A 20,663-nucleotide genomic window follows, 5' to 3' on the forward strand; every position below is an offset into this window, starting at 1 on the left:
GACTCCTAGAGTTGGAAGGGACCCCCAAAGGCCATCCAGCCCAACCTTCTTCTGCCAGGTAGGAAGACACAATCCAAGCCCTCCTGACAGATGGCCACACAGGCTCATAGAATCCTAGAGCTGGAAGGGACACCCAAAAGCCAACCAGCCCAACATATTCTGCCAGGTAGGAAAACACACCCCAATCCCTCCCGTCAGATGGCCACACAGGCTCATAGACTCCTAGAGTTGGAAGGGACCCCCAAAGGCCATCCAGCTCAACCCCATTCTGCGAAGTTGAAAGACATGATCCAAGCCCTCTCAACAGATGGCCACACAGGCTCATAGAATCCTACATTAGGAAGGGGCCCCCAAGGGCCATCCAGTCCAACCCCATTGTGCCAGGCAGGAAGATACAATCCAAGCCCTCCCAAGAGATGGCCATCCAGCTTCTGATTGAAAACTCCACTGGACTCCATATCCCACTGCTGAACAGCTCATACTGTTGCCTAGTTCTTCCTAATATTTCAATGGAACCCCTTTTCCTATTGTAAATCCATTGCGTTATGTTGTCCTAGTCTCCAGGGCAGCAGAAAACAATCTCTCTCCATTCTTCTCAATGGGACATCCTTGCAAATATTTACACTTCTTTCAGCCTTCTTTCCTCTAAGCTAAATAAATACCACCAGCTTCTCATAAGGCTTGTCTTTCAAACTATATCTATCTATCTATCTATCTATCTATCTATCTATCTATCTATCTATCTATCTACCTATCTGCCACCCCCTGCCACACGTTGCTGTGGCCCAGTGTGTGTATATGTGTTTTGTGTATATATTTTTTGTTTTTTGACTTTTTAAGTCCCTTCCGCTGTGTTTTTCAGTGTTTTGATGAGTGATGGTCACTCGTTGGCCTGTTAGGGGTATTGTGTCCAAATTTGGTGTCAATTCGTCCAGTGCTTTTTGAGTTACGTTAATCCTTTATATAGATAAAGGTAAAGTTTTCCCCTTGACATTAAACCTAGTTGTGTCCAATTCTGAGGGTTGATACTAATCTCCATTTCTAAGGCAAAGAGCCGGCGTTGTCCGTAGACACCTCCAAGGTCATATGACCGGCATGACTGCATGGAGCACCATTATCTTCCCTCCAGAGCGGTAGCTATTGATCCACTCACATTTGCATGTTTTCGAACTGCTAGGTTGGCAGAAGTTGGGGCTGACATCAGGAGCTCACCCCACTCTCCAGATTTGAACTGCCGAGCTTTTGGTCAGCAAGTTCAGCAGCTCAGTGGTTTAACTTGCTGCTCCACCGGGCGCGCATGCTCTCTCTCTCTCCCATATATATATATATATATATATATATATACACACACACACACACACACATACTGTCCCCTGCTATGCGTTGCTGTGGCCCAGTCTGTGTTAATGTTTTGTGTGTATATATATTTGTGTATATATGTGTGTGCATATATATAACCGCCTCTAGTTACCTCCAGGCTGAGAGGGGCCATATATAAATATAGTAAATAATAATAATAATAATAATAATAATAATAATAATAATAATAATAATAATGTGTGTGTGAATATGTGTACATATGTGTGTATATGTATGTATATATTTGTGTATTTCTGTGTTTATATGTGTATATGTATATTGTGAATATATGTGTGCTTGTGTATATGCATATATGTGTGTGTCTATATGTATTTATATCAGTGTATGTGTATATGTATATATTGTTTATTTTAGGGGGAGTTTAAGTCCATTCTGCTGGGGGGTTTTTTGTGTGTTTTAGGGATGGTGGACACTCGTTGGACTGTGTATTGTGTCACAATTTCATGTCAATTCATCCAGTTGTTTCTGAGTTATGTTTCTCTCACAAACGAACCCACACACACACACACACACTAGCTGTCCCCTGCCACGTGTTGCTATGGCTCAGTCTGTGTATATGTGTTTTGTGTGTATATGTGTTGTAATGTATTTTTTGTTTTTTGGCTTTTTAAGTCACTTCTGCTGTATTTTTCAGTGTTTTTATGAGTGATGGTCACTTGTTGGCCTGAGAGGTGTCTTGTGTCCAAATTTGGTGACAATTCGTCCAGTGGTTTTTGAGTTAAGTTAATCCCACAAACGAACATTACATTTTTATTTATATTTACTAGCTGTACCCGCCACACGTTGCTGTGGCCAATCTTCCCTCCCTCTTTCCTTCCCTCCTTCCTTTCCTTTCTTTTCCTTTCTTTTCCTTTCCTCTCCTTCTTTCCTTCTTTCATTCTCTCCTTCCTTCCTTCTCTACCTCTTTCCTTCCTTCCTTTGCTTTTTGCTTTGATCCTTTCATCTCCTTTCTTTCTTTCTTTCTTTCTTTCTTTCTTTCTTTCTCTCTCTCCCGCTTTCTCTCCTTCTTTCCCTCCTTCCTTCGCTACCTCTTTCCTTCCTTTCCTTTCCTTTCTTTCTTTCTCTCCTTCCTTCCTTCTCTACCTCTTTCTTCCCTTCCCTCTTTTCTTTTCCTTCCACTTTTTCTCCTTCCTTCCTTCTCTACCTCTTTCTTTCCTTCCCCCTTTTCTTTTCTTTCCAGTTTCTCTCCTTTCCTTCTCTACCTCTTTCTTCCCTTCCCTCTTTTCTTTTCTTTCCAGTTTCTCTCCTTCTTTCCTTCTCTACCTCTTTCTTCCCTTCCCTCTTTTCTTTTCCTTCCACTTTTTCTCCTTCCTTCCTTCTCTACCTCTTTCTTTCCTTCCCCCTTTTCTTTTCCTTCCACTTTCCTTCCTTCCTTCTCTACCTCTTTCTTCCCTTCCCTCTTTTCTTTTCTTTCCAGTTTCTCTCCTTCTTTCCTTCTCTACTTCTTTCTTCCCTTCCCTCTTTTCTTTTCCTTCCACTTTCTCTCCTTCCTTCCTTCTCTACCTCTTTCTTTCCTTCCCCCTTTTCTTTTCTTTCCAGTTTCTCTCCTTCTTTCCTTCTCTACCTCTTTCTTTCCTTCCCTCTTTTCTTTTCCTTCCACTTTTTCTCCTTCCTTCCTTCTCTACCTCTTTCTTTCCTTCCCCCTTTTCTTTTCTTTCCAGTTTCTCTCCTTCTTTCCTTCTCTACCTCTTTCTTTCCTTCCCTCTTTTCTTTTCCTTCCACTTTTTCTCCTTCCTTCCTTCTCTACCTCTTTCTTTCCTTCCCCCTTTTCTTTTCTTTCCAGTTTCTCTCCTTCTTTCCTTCTCTACCTCTTTCTTCCCTTCCCTCTTTTCTTTTCCTTCCACTTTTTCTCCTTCCTTCCTTTTCTACCTCTTTCTTTCCTTCCCCCTTTTCTTTTCCTTCCACTTTCTCTCCTTTCTTCCTTCTCTACCTCTTTCCTTTCTTCCTTCGCTCTTTGCTTCCATGCTTCTGTCTCTCTTTCCTTCTTTCTTTCCCCCTGTCTTTCTCTTCTTCCTTCCTTCTTTCTTTCTCCTTCCCTTCCTCTCCGTCTTTCTTCTTACTTTCTTTCTCTCTCTCTCTCTCTCCTTCCCTTCCTCTTCCTTCCCTTTTTTCCTGTATCGTCATTTAGCTTTTCGACATTTAGCTTTTTCGGGTTTTTAAGTCCTTTCCACTGAGTGATGGACACTCGTTGGTCTGTTTTAGTGGTATAGTGTCCAAATTTCGTGTCAATTCGTCCAGTGGTTTTTGAGTTATGTTAATCCCACAAACGAACATTATATCTATCTATCTATCTCTCTCTCTCTCTCTCTCTCTCTCTCTCTCTCTCTCTCTATCATCTATCTATCTATCTATCTATCTATCTATCTATCTATCTATCTATCTATCATCTATCTATCTATCATCTATCTATCTATCTATCTATCTATCTCTCTATCATCTATCTATCTCTATCTATCTCTATCTATCTATCTATCTATCTATCTATCTATCTATCTATCTATCTATCTATCTATCTATCTCACACACATATGATTGGAATAACTTGAAAACTGTTACAATAACACTATGTATCCAAATCTGAATACTCTGTTCCTGGTTTGGAAGTATTGTTTCCTGCTGACTTGTGCGGTTCTTACTTTGAAAGTAGTTGTTCTGCTCCAGAATGTTTAGTTCTTTGTGCCAGAAAATATGTTGAATTGCTTGTGACTCTTCTGAGATATCGGAATAACTTGAAAACTGCTAGAATAACACTATGTTACACAATTTGGAAAAAAAACGTATTCTGTTCCTGGTTTGAAAGGGTTATTTCCTGTTTCATTGTGTTGCACTGACTTTGAAAAGAGTTGTTCTACTCCATGAACTTCGTTTTTGTGCCAAATACTATATCATATTGCGGTGTTTCCCAGCCTTCCTAATACCACATAATCCAGTTCCTCATGTGGTGATGACCCCCAACCATAAGATTATTTTCGTTGCTACTTCCATAACTGTAATTTTGCTACTGTTATTGAATCGCAATGTAAATATCTGATCTGCAGGATGTATTTTCATTCACTGGACCACATTTGGCGCAAATACCCGATATGCTCAAATCTGGATACTGATGCGGTTGCAGAGGGATTGATTTTGTCATTTGGGAGTTTATTTATTTACAGCATTTATATACCACTTTTCTCACCCCGAGGGGGACTCAAAGCGGAGTTGTAGTTGCTGGGATTCATAGTTCACCTACAGTCAAAGAGCATTCTGAACTCCAAATTGAACCAAACTTGGCACAAAGAACTCCACGACCACCAGAAAATACTGGAAGGGTTTGGTGGGCATTGACCTTGAGTTTGGGAGTTGTAGTTCACCTACATCCAGAGAGAACTGTGGACTCAAACAATGATGGATCTGTGCGAAACCTGGCACATATACCCAGTATGCCCAAATGTGGAGTTTGGGGGAAATAGACCTTGATATTAAGGAGTTGTAATTGCTGGGATGTATAGTTCACCTACAATCAAAGAGTATTCTCAACTCCACCAACGATGAAGTTGAATCTAACTTGGCACACAGAACTCCCATGACCAACAGAAAATACTGGAAGGGTTTGGTGGGCATTGATCTTGAGTTTGGGAGTTGTAGTTCATCTACATCCAGAGAGCACTGTGGACCTGGACAATGAAGGATCTGGACCAAACTTGGCACGAATACTCAATATGCCTCAATGTGAACACTGGTAGAGTTTGGGGAAAATAGACCTTGACATTTGGGAGTTGTAGTTCACCTACATCCAGAGAGCACTGTGGACTCAAACAATGATGGATCTGGACCAAAATTGGCAGAAATACTCAATATGCCCAAATGTGAATACTGGTGGAGTTTGGGGAAAATAGACCTTGACATTTGGGAGTTGTAGTTGCTGGGATTTATAGTTCACCTACTATCAAAGAGCATTCTGAACTCCACCAATGATGGAGTTGAGCCAAACCTGGCACACAGAACTCCCACGACCAACAGAAAATACTGGAAGGGTTTGGTGGGCATTGATCTTGAGTTTGGGAGTTGTAGTTCACCTACATCCAGAGAGCACTGTGGACTCAAACAATGATGGCTCAGGACCAAACTTGGCACAAATATTCAATATGCCCAAATGTGAACAATAGTGGAAAATAGACCTTGCAAAAGGACCCCCCCCCTTTCCATTGATCAAAGGGGATTTTGGTTCGTCTTCCTTCCCATCAATATCTTCATTGAGTCGCTGAGCCAATCTGCATGGAACTGAGCCTTCCGGCCATTGCATGCATTCCAGTTGCCTGACTCAATAGCAAACCACTGGATTTCCAAAGGCGTTCTTCGGCAAGGAATCCTCAAAGCTGGTTTGTCCAGTTCCTTCTTCTGAAACAGAGCCTCCAGCACATTGGTGGACTCCCATCCAAAAGCTAGCCAGGGCTAGCCCTGCTTAGCTTCCAACATGTGACACCAGACTTCAAGTCCTCCCCAAAGCATGGAAACCTGGAGTTTTTTTTGACCAGGTTTGTTCAGATGGGGTTTGCCTTGGCCTTCCCCTGAGGCTGAGAGAGTGTGACTCACCTAAAGGCATCCATTAATCAGCAGAGATTCGAACCCGAGTCTCCAGAGTTATAGACCAAACATAGTGATCGTATTCGCTCTCCAAAAGTCACAGGGAGGAAATGACCCCATGCATAAAGATCCCTTTGCTCTTCTCTAATGATCTATCGCTTTTCTATTGATCTATTGATTTTCTATTGATCTATTGATTTTCTATTGATATATTGATTTTCTATTGATCTATCGATTTTCTATTCATTGCCTTCCATAAAACATCACAGACCACAAAGGAACACTTCCAAGGCCCCAACCATCTAAGTCTTAGCCTTGGGTGGACTACAGCTCCCATCATTCCCCACGATGGGGAGTTAGTTATACCCTAACACATCTGGAAGGCATCTGGTGAGTCACAGACCACAAAGGAACACTTCCAAGGCCCTAACCATCTAAGTCTTAGCCTTGGGTGGACTACAGCTCCCATCATTCCCCATGATGGGGAGTTAGTTATACCCTAACACATCTGGAAGGCATCTGGTGAGTCACAGACCACAAAGGAACACTTCCAAGGCCCCAACCATCTAAGTCTTAACCTTGGGTGGACTACAGCTCCCATCATTCCCCATGATGCAGAGTTAGTTATACCCTAACACATCTGGAAGGCATCTGATGAGTCACAGACCACAAAGGAACACTTCCAAGGCCCCAACCATCTAAGTCTTAACCTTGGGTGGACTACCGCTCCCATCATTCCCCATGATAGGGAGTTAGTTATAGTCCAACACATCTGGAAGGCATCTGGTCAGGAAAAAGCTACTTTGGGGCGCTTCCACACTGTCGAATGAATACAGTTTGACACCACTTTTAACTGTTATTGGATTGTGGGATTTGCAGTTTAGTAAGGCTCTAGCACTCTTCATGCAACACTACTGAAGGAGGCCTCAGGGGTCTCTGAGTAAGGGGCTTTTGGGTGAAAGCCAACAAAATCAGCAAAAGAGAGAGATACCCTTTCTCTGTAGAGCACCACGGAAGAAACAAAATGTGACATTTAGAAGGTACTTCTTAAACAGGATGTTTGTGGTTAACTTCAAATGTTGTTTTTGAAAGCGCAAAAGCCACGTGTACAGAAGGTACTTTCCATCAAAAAGGTCAGAATTATTATTCATAAAAGGTGTTTTCCCTGAGCTTTCTGTTTGAAATGGGCTATAAAAGTTTGCAGATTTCAAGGGAGGGGACGGCAGCCACTTGAAGGATAGCATCTGCGTAATGCTATCAGGCTGTTCGTCTTTCTTCATGAAGAAACTAAAATAAAACCTTGTTTTTTTTTATCTTTCATTGGGACTGTCTCCATCCTTCCGTGCTCCCGCGACATGGACCTAAAAAGACCCAAATTTAGGGTCTCTAACACTACAACTCCCAGGATTCCATAGCATTGAGCCATGGCAGTGCAAGTGGGATCAAACTGCATTTAATCCTATACTGTGTAGACACACCTGTCCGACTACCAAGGGTATGGAATCCTGGGAGATATAGTTCTGCAAGGTCTTCCGCCTTCTTTGCCAAAGCAGTGCTGATGCCTCACTGAATTACAGCTATCCTAGGGTTCATTGCATTGAGCCGTGGCAGCTGAAGTGGAATCAAATTGCATTAATTCTACAGTGTAGATGCATTCTTGTTAGTACAAGGAGACCATTATTGTCAGATTGCTTTATCGGAGGAATATATGCTTCCAGAGTGTGAATGTGTGAACTTGGCACAACTTTAAAGGTGCCGCAAATGCCTTACCTTTCCTCCTCCTCCTTTCGGGCGGATAATATAATCACAGGTTACGGACAGGTAAATGCAAAGCGGAGGAATGTGCCGTCAGCAGAAAAAGATGCGACGCAGTTGGGATACAGTCCTTAGCGTGAGGCTAGGAGTGTGTCTACACCAAAGAGTTACCCCAGTTTCATACTGGTTGCCCTGGCTCCATGCTTTAGAACCTGGAATCTGTTGTTGGGTGGCATTGCAAGATCTCAGTTGCACCATTTGCACTGGAGTTCAACTGCATTATAATGAGTCTACTACACAGTTCAGAGGTGGCCCTAGGTAATTTTCAACGGTAAGCAAACAGTATTTTGGCGCCCCCCCCCCCCCAACCAATCATTGATATACATTTTCTGTTTGTCGTGGGAGTTCTGTGTGCCATATTTGGTTCAATTCCATCATTGGTGGAGTTCAGAATGCTCTTTGATTGTAGGTGAACTATACATCCCAGTAACTACACTTGCCGCACTTGCTCCCTTGCCTGGCCCGCTTTGGGTTCGGAGGCGTGCCTGAAGACCCCGGCGTGTGCACCAAAAGTCACCTCTTCTCCTGACTTTCTCCTCAGCCATTGGGACCAAGAGAGAGAGAGAGAGAGAGAGAGAGAGGTGGAGATGCCCACCTTTCCTGAAGGAAGGCGCAAAAACAAAGGAGGGAGCGGAGGTGGGAGATACCTCCAGCCGGAAGGGCTCTCTCTCTCTCTTTCTCTCTCTTGGTCCCAATGGCTGAAGAGAAAGTCAGGAGAAGAGGTGACTTTTGGTGCGTACGCTGGGGTCTTCAGACATAACTCCGGACCCGAAGCGGGCCAGGCATGGCGGCTCCGCCCCTTGGCCCACCCGTGGATTGGGGAGAGGAGAGGAGGCGGGTGGAGCGCCGAGGGATCGGGAAAGGCAGCCGGTCATGGGGAAGGGATCGAATGCGGAGAACAATTGAGTGCTGGCTCTGCTCGCGCACCCGGTGGCCAAGTGGAGCAGGAACGAGAGGGGCTAGGCGAGGCTCAAGGGCCCGGCCCCTTTGGGAAGAGGATCGCCCGGCAGCGAGGCAAGAAAGCGAGGCTCCCCCCGGACTGCTAGGGCTGTTGTGAGCTGAGGGGGCGCTCCTCAAGTGGCGGTCGAGGGGCATTTACAGAGGCGCCTCTGCGCCCCTGGCAAAAAAAAGTGTTCTGCGACCGCTTACTTCGCGTAATGGACGAGCCGCCCCTGAGTTCAATACAGTTAGTGAGACTACTTGCATTGCCATAGGACTCCAATATGCTGATGACAACATCATCCGTGCGCATTCAGAAGACCTACAAGCCACTCTAAACACCTTTGCAGAAGCATATGAGAAGCCCGGCCTCTCATTGAACATCGAGAAAACCAAAGTGTTCTTTCAGCATTCACCAGCCAATCCCTCTCCAATGCCAGAAATACAACTTAATGGTGTAACATAAGAAAATGTGGACCTTGGCAGCCACCTCTCTACCAAAGTCAACATCAACACTGAAATACAACACCGCCTGAGCTCTGCAAGTGCAGCATTTTTCCGAATGAAGCAGAGAATGTTTGAGGACCGAGACATCTGTAGGGAGACCCAGGGGCTTGTTTATACAGTTATTGTCCCCCCCAACCCTGCTATACGCCTGTGAAACGTGGACTGTCTACAGACATCAACATTGACACTGAAATACAACACCGCCTGAGCTCTGCAAGTGCAGCATTTTCCCGAATGAAGCAGAGAGTGTTTGAGGACCGAGACATCTGTAGGGAGACCCAGGGGCTTGTTTATACAGTTATTGTCCCCCCCAACCCTGCTATACGCCTGTGAAACGTGGACTGTCTACAGACATCAACATTGACACTGAAATACAACACCGCCTGAGCTCTGCGAGTGCAGCATTTTTCCGAATGAAGCAGAGGGTGTTTGAGGACCGAGACATCTGTAGGGAGACCCAGAGGCTTGTTTATACAGTTATTGTCCCCCCCAACCCTGCTATACGCCTGCGAGACGTGGACTGTTTATAGATGTCGCATGCAACTCCTGGAACGATTCCATCCGCGCTGCCTCCAGAAAATCCTGCAAATCTCTTAGGAAGACAGGTGGACAAACGTCAGCGTGCTGGAAGAAGCAAAGGCCACCAGCATTGAAGCGATGGTCCTCTGCCATCAACTCCACTGGACCGGCCACGTTGTCCGGATGCCCGACCACCGTCTCTCTACTCCGAACTCAAGAATGGAAAACAGATTGTTGGAGGTCAAGAAAAGATATTGAAAGATGGGCTCAAAGCCAACCTTAAAAACTCTGGCATTGACACTGAGAACTGAGAAGCCCTGGCCTTTCAGCGCTCTAACTGGAAGTCAGCTGTGACCAGCAGTGCTGCAGAATTTGAAGAGGCATGAATGGAGGGAGAAAGAGAGAAACATGTCAAGAGGAAGGCGCGTCAAGCCAACCCCGACCAGGACCGCCTTCCACCTGGAAACCAATGCCCTCACTACGGGAAAACATGCAGGTCAAGAATAGGGCTTCACAGCCACCACCAAGACACCACATCTGGAAGATCATCATCCTCGAGCTAAGAGGGATCACCAAGTAAGTACGTAAGTAAGTGCTATGGAATCTTGGGAGTTGTAGTTTGATGGGGTCTTGGCCCTTCTCTACCAAAGGAAACAACAACAACAACAACAACAACAACAACAACAACAACAACAACAACAGGGTGTTCCGGGCTGTATGGCCAATGTGTTCAAGCAGCATTTTCTCCTGATGTTTCGCCTGCATCTATGGCTACTGGCATCTTTAGAGGATAATGATGATGATAATGTAGTTGCATTCCAAAATCCTAGTTTAATAACCAAGCATTGGACTTGAGGATAAAGCCGTTTTGCAAAGCCACGGAGGGCCAAGGAAATGTGCTATTGCACGGAAAGGTGCAATTACTGTACCAAACGAAATGCAAATCAAAGAGTCAGGTGAACCCTAATGAATAGGATTAGCCCAGGTTGCTGGTGGGGAATTTTCCCTTCTTCCCTTCCTTGGTCCTGAGGGGAAATTCCACTTTTGAAATTTAAGAGGAAGTTCCCTGTTGACTTTGCAGAACCACAGAATTGTAGAGTTGAAGACTCATATAGAGCTGGAAGGGGTCCCCCAAAGGCCATCTAGCCCAACCCCTTTTCTGCTACGCAGCAAGACACAGCCAAATCCCTCCCGACAGATAGACATCCAGCCTTTGCTTAAAGCCCTCCAGAAAAAAGGAGATGTTAATGCAGAAACTGGATGGCCATTTATTGTGACTGGTTCAATGGGGGCTTCAAAGGCCATCTAGTCCAACCCCTTTTCTGCTATGCAGCAAGACACAGCCAAATCCCTCCTGACAGATAGACATCCAGCCTTTGCTTAAAGCCCTCCAGAAAAAAGGAGATGTTAATGCAGAAACTCGATGGCCATCTATTGTGAGTGGTTCAATGGGGGCTTCAAAGGTCATCTAGTCCAGCCCCATTGCCCAATGAACATCTATAGCCATGCAAGTATTTCTCCCTAATGTTTAAGAGGAATATATTTTCACAATTGAGCTCTAGCTGGCCATCTATTGGGACTGGTTTGGTCGGGTCTTCAGAAGTCATCTAGTCCAACCCAGTTATCCAATGAACATCTATAACTATGCAAGTATTTCTACCTAGTGTTTAGAGGGAATCTCTTTTCTCAATGGAGCTCTAGCTGGCCATCTGATGGGAGTGGTTAGATAGGGGCTTCAGAGGTCATCTAGTCCAGCCCCACTGCCCAATGAACATCTAAAGCCATGCAAGTATTTCTTCCTAATGTTTAAGAGAAATCTCTTTTCTCGATGGAGTTCAAGCTGGCCATCTGATAGGAGTGGTTTGATTGGGTCTTCAGAAGTCATCTAGTTCTACCCAGTTACCCAATGAACATCTATAGCCATGCAAGTATTTCTCCCTCGTGTTTAAGAGGGATATATTTTCTCGATGGAGCTAAGCTGGCCATCTATTGGAAGTGGTTTGATGGGATCTTTAGAGGTCATCTAGTCCAACCCAGTTACCCAATGAACATCTATAACCATGCAAGTACTTTTTCCTAGTGTTTAGGAGGAATAGCTTCTCTCGATGGAGCTCTAACTGGCCATCTGTTGGGAGTGATTTGGTTGGGTCTTCAGAAGTCATCTAGTCCAACCCAGTTACCCAATGAACATCTATAACTATGCAAGTATTTCTACCTAGTGTTTATGGGGGATCTCTTTTCCCAATGGAGCTCTAGCTGGCCATCTGATAGGAGTGGTTTGATGGGGGCTTCAGAGGTCATCTAGTCCATCCCCACTGCCCAATGAATATCTAAAGTCATGCAAGTATTTCTTCCTAATGTTTAAGAGAAATCTATTTTCCTTGAAGGAGTTCAAACTGGCCATCTATTGGGAGTAGTTTGATGGGGTCTTCAGAGGTCATCTAGTCCAGCCCTTTGCTAATGAACATCTATAACTATGCAAGTATTTCTACCTAGTGTTTATGGGGGATCTCTTTTCCCAATGGAGCTCTAGCTGGCCATCTGATAGGAGTGGTTTGATGGTGGCTTCAGAGGTCATCTAGTCAATCCCCACTGCCCAATGAATATCTAAAGTCATGAAAGTATTTTTTCCTAATGTTTAGGGGGAATCTCTTTTCTCAATGGAGCTCTAGCTGGCCATCCACTGGGACTGGTTTGCTAATGCACCTCCATTTAGGGAACCAAATAAACTAATAATAAAGCCCATGCATTGACTCTGGGTTTTAGTCCAAACTTTCCTGGGTGCATCTCCACTGTAGAATGGAGGCAGTTGGAATTGCATGGGCTCCGTGCAATAGAATCCTGGGAGTTGTAGTTTGTTGACACTTGAGAGTGCATTGAAAAGCTTTAAGTGACCCAAGGGAAGGAATGTGAGCCTTCTTGCCTTTCCTGATAAGAGATTGGTGAGAGAAGAAGTGGCCCTTCCCCTGCCTGAAGTGTGTTTGCATACATTTCTGGGGGAGAAGCAGGTATTATTTCAATTGATCAGGTGTGTTTGCAAAAGCCTTTGAGTCTGGGTCAGTTATTAACTGCATTCCCAGGACATCAAGAGACCCCTGATAGCAATGAATGGGCTTTTCTCCCTTCACCTGCCCTGAATAGATCGTATATATTCACCTGAGAGCACTTGGTTGGTAGAAAAGGCTTTGAAAATGGAAGTAGTAATATGTTTTATGGGATAAATACCAAGAGATTACTTAGGCGATCCCTCATAGTCCGAGGATGATGGTCCTCCAAGTGTAGTGTCTTGGCGATGGGTCCGTAGGTGACCGTGGAGCCCTATTCTTGATCTGCATCTTCTCCTGCAGTGAGGGTGTGACGGCGCAAGTGGAACTGTAAGTTGCAGGACTTGAACTGTTGTATCATGCCCGATTTTGCCTTTCTACCCTGTAAATGTATAGTTGGATTGATTGGTTATTTATAGCTGTCAATCAATGTTGTTTGCACCAGTTATATTGCTTCCTCAGCTCAATTGTTTGGCTCCACCTCTTCCTGGAACAGGACAGTGTTTCCTTTTCCATTCCACCATCAAACTTTCTATCAGATGGATGTGAGAGAGAGACTTGGCTCTAAAGCCCTTGATTAAGTTACCTCTCAGCACCAATTCTGAGGTTCTTACCCTTGAGACTTATGCTTCATGTTCAGGTCAACCTAGACGACGTTGAGAAGTCTCAAGCACCTTCAAACCAGTTCTTTGGCACGAGAGGAAGGCTTTGTGTCTTCAAACATAGGCCATTTGGACTGGGGTTGTGGATTGTTCCGGCATTCACAGCCATTGAGAAAGAGGGACCTGGAAAAGCTTCTCAGCTGCAAAACTCCTTGGACCCAAGACAACCAGAGACTGTAATGTATATTTTCCTTTACCCATTTGAAACTTCCGGCTTATTGCCTTAAAGGGATAACTCTTTGTGAACAATTAAACCTATTTTGAGTTATCTATGGTGTTTTGGTCTTTGGGAGTTCCAGTTTCCTAAAGGAGGGCAAGAAGCAATCCCCTGGGGGAAAGACGTCATGTCCATGCCTCTTTCACTAAGAGTTATATTTCCCAGGCACGACAGCACAGAGGGCATCGGTTTCCAGGTGGAAGGCAATCTCGGTCGGGGTTGGCTTGATGCACCTTCCTCTTGGCACGTTTCTCTCTTTCACCGTCCATTCGTGCCTCTTCTAATTCTGCAGCACTGCTGGTCACAGCTGACCTCCAGTTAGAGCACTCAAGCGCCAGGGCTTTCCACTTCTCAGTGTCTATGCCAGAGTTTTTAAGGTTGGCTTTGAGCCCATCTTTAAATCTCTTTTTCTGTCCTCCAACATTCCGTTTTCCGTTCTTGAGTTCGGAGTAGAGCAACTGCTTTGGGAGACGGTGGTCGGGCATCCGGACAAGGTGGTCGGTCCAGCGGAGTTGATGGTGGAGGACCATCACTTCGATGCTGGTGGTCTTTGCTTCTTCCAGTGCGCTGACATTTGTACGCCTGTCTTCCCAAAAGATTTGCAGGATTTTCCGGAGGCAACGCTGATGGAATCATTCCAGGAGTTGCATGTGACATCTGTAGACAGTCCATGCCTCGCAGGCATAGAGCAGGGTTGGGAGGACAATAGCTTTATAAACAAGCCCCTTGGTCTCTCTACGGATGTCCTGGTCCTCAAACACTCTCTGCTTCAATCGGAAGAATGCTGCACTTGCAGAGTTCAGGCGATGTTGTATTGCAGCCTCAATGTTGACGTCTGTAGACAGTCCACGTCTTGCAGGCGTATAGCAGGGTTGTGAGGACAATCTATATATATAAATTTGTTAGGGGCATCCAACGAGGAAACAAAACTCAAAAAACCCCCAACGAAACTTAACCAAAATTCCCATGCCCATAACACAACCCACAAGGTACAAACATATCTACTCAAAATGAAAAACAACACAACAACACACTCACAAAACGGCAAAACAACAAAACTCAAAAATCCCCCAACGAAACTTAACCAAAATTCCCATGCCCATAACACAACCCACAAGGTACAAACATATCTACTCAAAATGAAAAACAATACAACAACACACTCACAAAACGGCAAAACAACAAAACTCAAAAATCCCCCAACGAAACTTAACCAAAATTCCTATGCCCATAACACAACCCACAAGGTACAAACATATCTACTCAAAATGAAAAACAACACAACAACACACTCACAAAACGGCAAAAGAATACAACTCAAAAATCCCCCAACGAAACTTAACCAAAATTCCCATGCTCATTACACAACCCACAAGGTACAAACATATTACTCAAAATAAAAAACAACACAACAACACACTCAAAACGGCAAAAAAACAAAACTCAAAAAAACCCCAACGAAACTTAACCAAAATTCCCATGCCCATAACACAACCCACAAGGTACAAACGTATCTACTCAAAATGAAAAACAACACAACAACACACTCACAAAACGGCAAAACAACTGAGCATGCGCATTGGCGCCCAGCCGCAAGTTCCCTGGCGTGCGCACATGCCCTTCCGGCCAACGTTCCCTCTGCGGAAACCATGCCTACTCCAAGCCCCGCTGCGCCGCTTCCCGCACACACACACACCCCTGCCGCACACACACACACAACCCCACACTCCATCACTTCCCCCGCTGCCGCACGCACACACGCAACCCCACTCCCCCCGCCGCCGCACACACACACGCAACCCCACGCTCCATCACTCCCCCCGCCGCCGCACGCTCACACGCAACCCCACTCCCCCCGCCGCCGCACACACACACGCAACCCCACGCTCCATCACTCCCCCCGCCGCCGCACGCTCACACGCAACCCCACTCCCCCCGCCGCCGCACACACACACACAACCCCACGCTCCATCACTCCCCCCTGCCGCCGCACACACACACGCAACCCCACGCTCCATCACTCCCCCCGCCGCTGCACACACACACACAACCCCACGCTCCATCACTCCCCCACCCCAATCTTACCTCCTTTTACTTCACGCCACCTCCAAACCGCACCCCGCCCCTTCCTGCCCTGTCAAAATCTAGGAAAGACAGGAAGGAAGGAAAGAAAGAAGAAAGAGAAAGGGAGGTAAAGAAAAAGGGGGAAGGAAGGAAAGTTAGAGAAAGAAGGAAGAAGAAAAGGAAAGAAAAGGAAAGATGGAAGGAAAGAAAAGAGAGACAGCAGAAAATAAAGAAAAAGGGGGAAGGAAGGAAAGAGATAGAGAAAGAAGAGGAGAAGGAAAGATGGGAGGGAAGGAAGGAAGGAAGGAGGGAAAGAAGGAGAGAAAGAGGGAAGATTGGCCACAGTAACACGTGGCGGGTAAAGGTTGTTATTTCTATTATTATTATTATTATGCTATTGTTCCTATGAGACCCTGGAGGAATGGGAGAGGTGTCAGGTCCCAGAGGCAATGCATTGCATTATTGTTATTGTTATGATGGTGGTAAAATAAAAGGAAATAAAAAGTGAAAGAAGGAAGCAAACAGGGAGGGAAGAAAGGCAAAGGAAGAAAGGGGGAGGGAATGAAGGAGAGAGAGAAGGATGAAACCAAGTAGTGAAAGAAAGAAAGAGGTAGAGAAGGAAGAAAGGAGAGAAAGGGGGAGGAAAAGGGGGAAGGAATAGGTAGGTACCTCTCTTTCATAATAGTCCAGATATCTACCTCAACTTTGATAAGTTTTACTATAGGCCACAGCAACGCGTGGCAGGGCACAGCTAGTGGCTTTATAAACAAGCACTTTGTTCTCCCTACGGATGTCCCGGTCCTTAAACACTCTCTGCTTCATCCGGAAAAAAGCTGCACTCGCAGAGCTCAGGTGGTGTTGTATTTCAGCCTCAATGTTGGCGTCTGTAGACAGTCCACGTTTCAAAGGCGTATAGCAGGGTTGGGAGGACAATGGCTTTATAAACAAGCACCTTGGTGTTCCTACGGATGTCCCGATCCTCAAACACTCTCTGCTTTGTTTGGAAAAATGCTGCACTTACAGAACTCAGGCGGTGTTGAATTTCAGTGTCAATGTTGACTTTTGTGGAGAGGTGGCTGCCAAGGTAGCAGAAATGGTCCACATTTTCTAATGTTTACACCATTAAGCTGTATTTCTGTCATTGGAGAGGGAGTGGCTGGTGACTACTGAAAGAGCACTTTGGTTTTCTCGATGTTCAATGAGAGGCCGAGCTTCTCGTATGTTTCTGCCAGGGTGTTTAGAGTGGCTTGTAGGTCTTCTTCTGATTGTGCACAACCAATCAACCAATTCAACCTTGTTTGTGGCACAAAGACCAAAGTTTCTGGAGTGGAACCACTACTTTCAAAGGAAGGACCACACAATTAGGCTGCCTGCCTAAGGTGTCTATGAAACAGTCTTCCAACATTATAATTTTCCGTCCCTGAAGCATCAAAGCCATACCTGTCCTTTAAGGATCAAAGGCGTTGGCTTTTTCTGCCTCTCCTTTTGCATTGTTTGATCCCTTTGTTCCACGAAGAGGGATGAAAGCGAGCCTTGATGCATTCAAAGATGTGTCTATTGTAAAAGGAATGAGAACTAACAGAGAGAAAAAAAAGCAAAATTGCATCTACACTATATGATTAACTTACTTTGATGCCACTTTATGGGATCCTGGGAGTTGTCGTTTGGCAGGACTCTGGCCAAGAAGAAGGCGTTTTACATGGTCTTAAGCCTTCTTCTTTGCCAGAGTCCTGCCAAACTACAACTCCCAGGATCCCATAAAGTGGTGTCAAAGTGGGTTAATCGTATTGAAATGGCAGGGAGAAGGTTTGAGAACCGAAAAGCACGGCTTTAATCTCGGTTGGCGCTAACCGGATATGGACCCTCCTGGTAAACCAGGAAAGAAGGGTTCAGAACAAAGGAAATCCTTGGTTTATATACCTTTTAAAATAATTATGCATGCATCATACAGACATCACAATTTGCATCACAAAATTCTACTTTTACATTGACTTCAATAGCATATTTTCAAACTCAACACCTTGTCAATCTTCATTAGCATCCCTATCTGAAGAGTTGCTATTAATGAGGACCATCGCCAGAATGTCTACTGGACCTGATAGCAAGAGTCTCCATCCATCCTAAGATAAGCTCTTCCTGAAACCTCTTAATGGCCACCTCATTAGTCTTACAATAAGGTGCCTGGTACCGAGATGGGGCCTCTTGAAATATGCCAGGCCTCTAGACCAGGGGTCCTCAAACTTTTTAAATAGAGGGCCAGGTCACGGTCCCTCAAACTGTTGGAGGGCCAGATTTAATGTGAAAAAATGAATGAATTCCTATGCACACTGCACATATCTTATTTGTAGTGCAAAAACACTTTAAAACAATACAATAAATAAAGAACAATTTTCACAGACATAAGCTTATTAGTATTTCAATGGAAAGTGTGGGCCTGCTTTTGGCTGAAGAGATAGGATTGTTGTCACCTAACAACCTCTGAGGATCCTTGCCATAGATCAGTGGTTCTCAACCTTCTTAATGCCGCAACCCCTTCATACAGTTACTCATGTTGTGATGATCCCCAACCATAAAATTATTTTTGTTGCTACTTCAGAACTGTAATTCTGCTCCTGTTATGAATCGTAATGTAAATATCTTAAAGCCTCTCTTGTGCCAAATTTGGTCCAGTAAATGAAATACATCCTCTATGTATTTCATTCACTGGACCAAATTTGGCACAAATATCTGATATGCCAACATTTGAATGATGGTGGGGTTGGGGGAGGGTTGATTTTGTCATTTAGGAAATGGGATTTATAGTTCACCTACAATCAAATAGCATTCTGAACTCCACTAATGATGGAATTGTACTAAACTTGGCACACAGAACTCCCATGACCAACAGAAAATACTGGAAGGGTTTGGTGGGCATTGACCTTGAGTTTTGGAGTTGTAGTTCACCTACATCCAGAGAGCACTGTGGACTCAAACAATCATGGATCTGGACCAAACTTGACACTGATACTCAGCATACCCAAATGTGAACACTGGTGGAGTTTGGGGAAAATAGACCTTGACATTTGGGAGTTGTAGTTGCTGGGATTTCTAGTTCACCTACAATCAAAAAGCATTCTGAACCCCACCAAAGATAGAATCGGGCCAAACGTCCTACACAGAACCCCCCATGACCAACAGAAAATACTATGTTTTCTGATAGTCTTCAGTGACCCCTCTGACACCCCCTTGTGATCACCTCAGCAACCCCACAACGACAACAACAAAACTTTATTTATATACTGCTCTATCTCCCCGAGGGGACTCAGAGCAGTTTCCAAGTAACATCATCAATACATACAAGAAAACAGCATAAACATAAAATTAACAAGACAATATAAGCATAAAAATCACAATAACACACATATATTTAAAATATTCCTGCCTGTTCAAGACTTACAGCACTCCAAGGCACATTAATCACAGGCTTTCTCAGCAGGACTTGACATTCCTTTTCCTAGATGCTGGCCTCTCTAATTTTGCAGCTTTTAAGAAGTCAAGTGAAGTGAAGGCCAAGCATACAGACATACATTTCTCTTATATATTTTCTAACTCCTATTTCTAATATGGTTACATCAAATATATATTTTCCAATATGTGAATTATGTATTTTCATCAAGCCTTCATCAGTATAGTGTAGATGCAATTTCGCTTTTTCCTCTGTTAGTTCTGTTCTTTCCCAGAATCCTGCCAAACAACAACTCCCACATTTCTATAGCCTTGAGTCAAAGCAGTGAAAGTGGTGTCACTTCATTGATTCTGCAATATAGATGCACCTGATGAGTTACTTTGCAAAACTAACTTCCATCTTGCAAAACACAATCCGGTCATATGTGCTTCTCTCCATTGGTAACATGCGCCGGACATGAGAAAAATAGCTAAAAATAATTTTAAAAGATAGCACAATCACTTCCCTAAAGGACGTGTAGTTTCCCCTCCCAGAAAGAGGAAAAGGAAATGTAGTTTGGGGGTCGTTCAGTTTTGGTTGTGACTCGAGCTGTTTCTCAAGTACGTAATGCATTGCGGTGCATCATTCACACTGTGGAGTTAATGCAGTTTGGCTACCCTGTCTCCATGCTATAGCTTCATGGGATTTATAGTTTTACAAGGTTCTTTAGGCTTCTCTGCCAAGTGGTGCAATTAAATTATTGTTTTATAAGGGAAATGCAATTGTATTATCTTTAGAGGCACTCCAAGTGGCCAGCTACTGGTCAAAGAACATTTAATCAACTACCAAGCTTGCAAACTTTGTGTTTTGTTTGTTTGTTTGTTTGTTTGTTAAAAATGCAATACAACTGTTTGGTTTGCTCCTGGCACGATAAATAAATATCTTTAGAGGAAAATGAGGTACAAATAATAATTATTATCTATATAAATCAAAATGTAATGTTCGTTTGTGGGATTAACAGAACTCAAAAACAACTGGAGCAATTGACACCAAATTTGGACAGAATACACATAACAGTCCAATGAGTGTCCATTACCAATAAACACACACACACACAAACACACACACACACACACAACCTCAGTGGAACAGACTTAAAAACCCCAAAAATACACCATATATACATATACACATACACTCATGCACACAGTCATACACATACACGTATATATATATGCACAAACACACACAAATATACACATATACACACATACATGCACACATATCTATATACATATACATATCCACATACATACATATATACACACAAATATGCATATAGACAAGCACACATATACACAATATGCATGTGCACATATAAACATACAAATACACAAATATACACACACACATATATATACACGCATATATATATATATACGCAAACACACACATATATACACACAAATATGCATATAGAGAAGCACACACATATACACAATATGCATGTACACATATAAACATAC

The 20,663-nt window shown here is 44.0% G+C and overlaps 1 protein-coding gene across 1 annotated transcript in view; it reads left to right on the forward strand.

The window, feature by feature from the left end:
* SLC39A4 (solute carrier family 39 member 4) overlaps positions 1 to 20,663 on the forward strand; it is a 63,654-nt gene that overhangs the window by 3,712 nt on the left and 39,279 nt on the right. The window lies entirely within an intron of this gene.

Source organism: Anolis sagrei, chromosome 4 (genome assembly GCF_037176765.1).
Source record: "Anolis sagrei isolate rAnoSag1 chromosome 4, rAnoSag1.mat, whole genome shotgun sequence".
Classification (NCBI taxonomy): Eukaryota; Metazoa; Chordata; class Lepidosauria; order Squamata; family Dactyloidae; genus Anolis; species Anolis sagrei.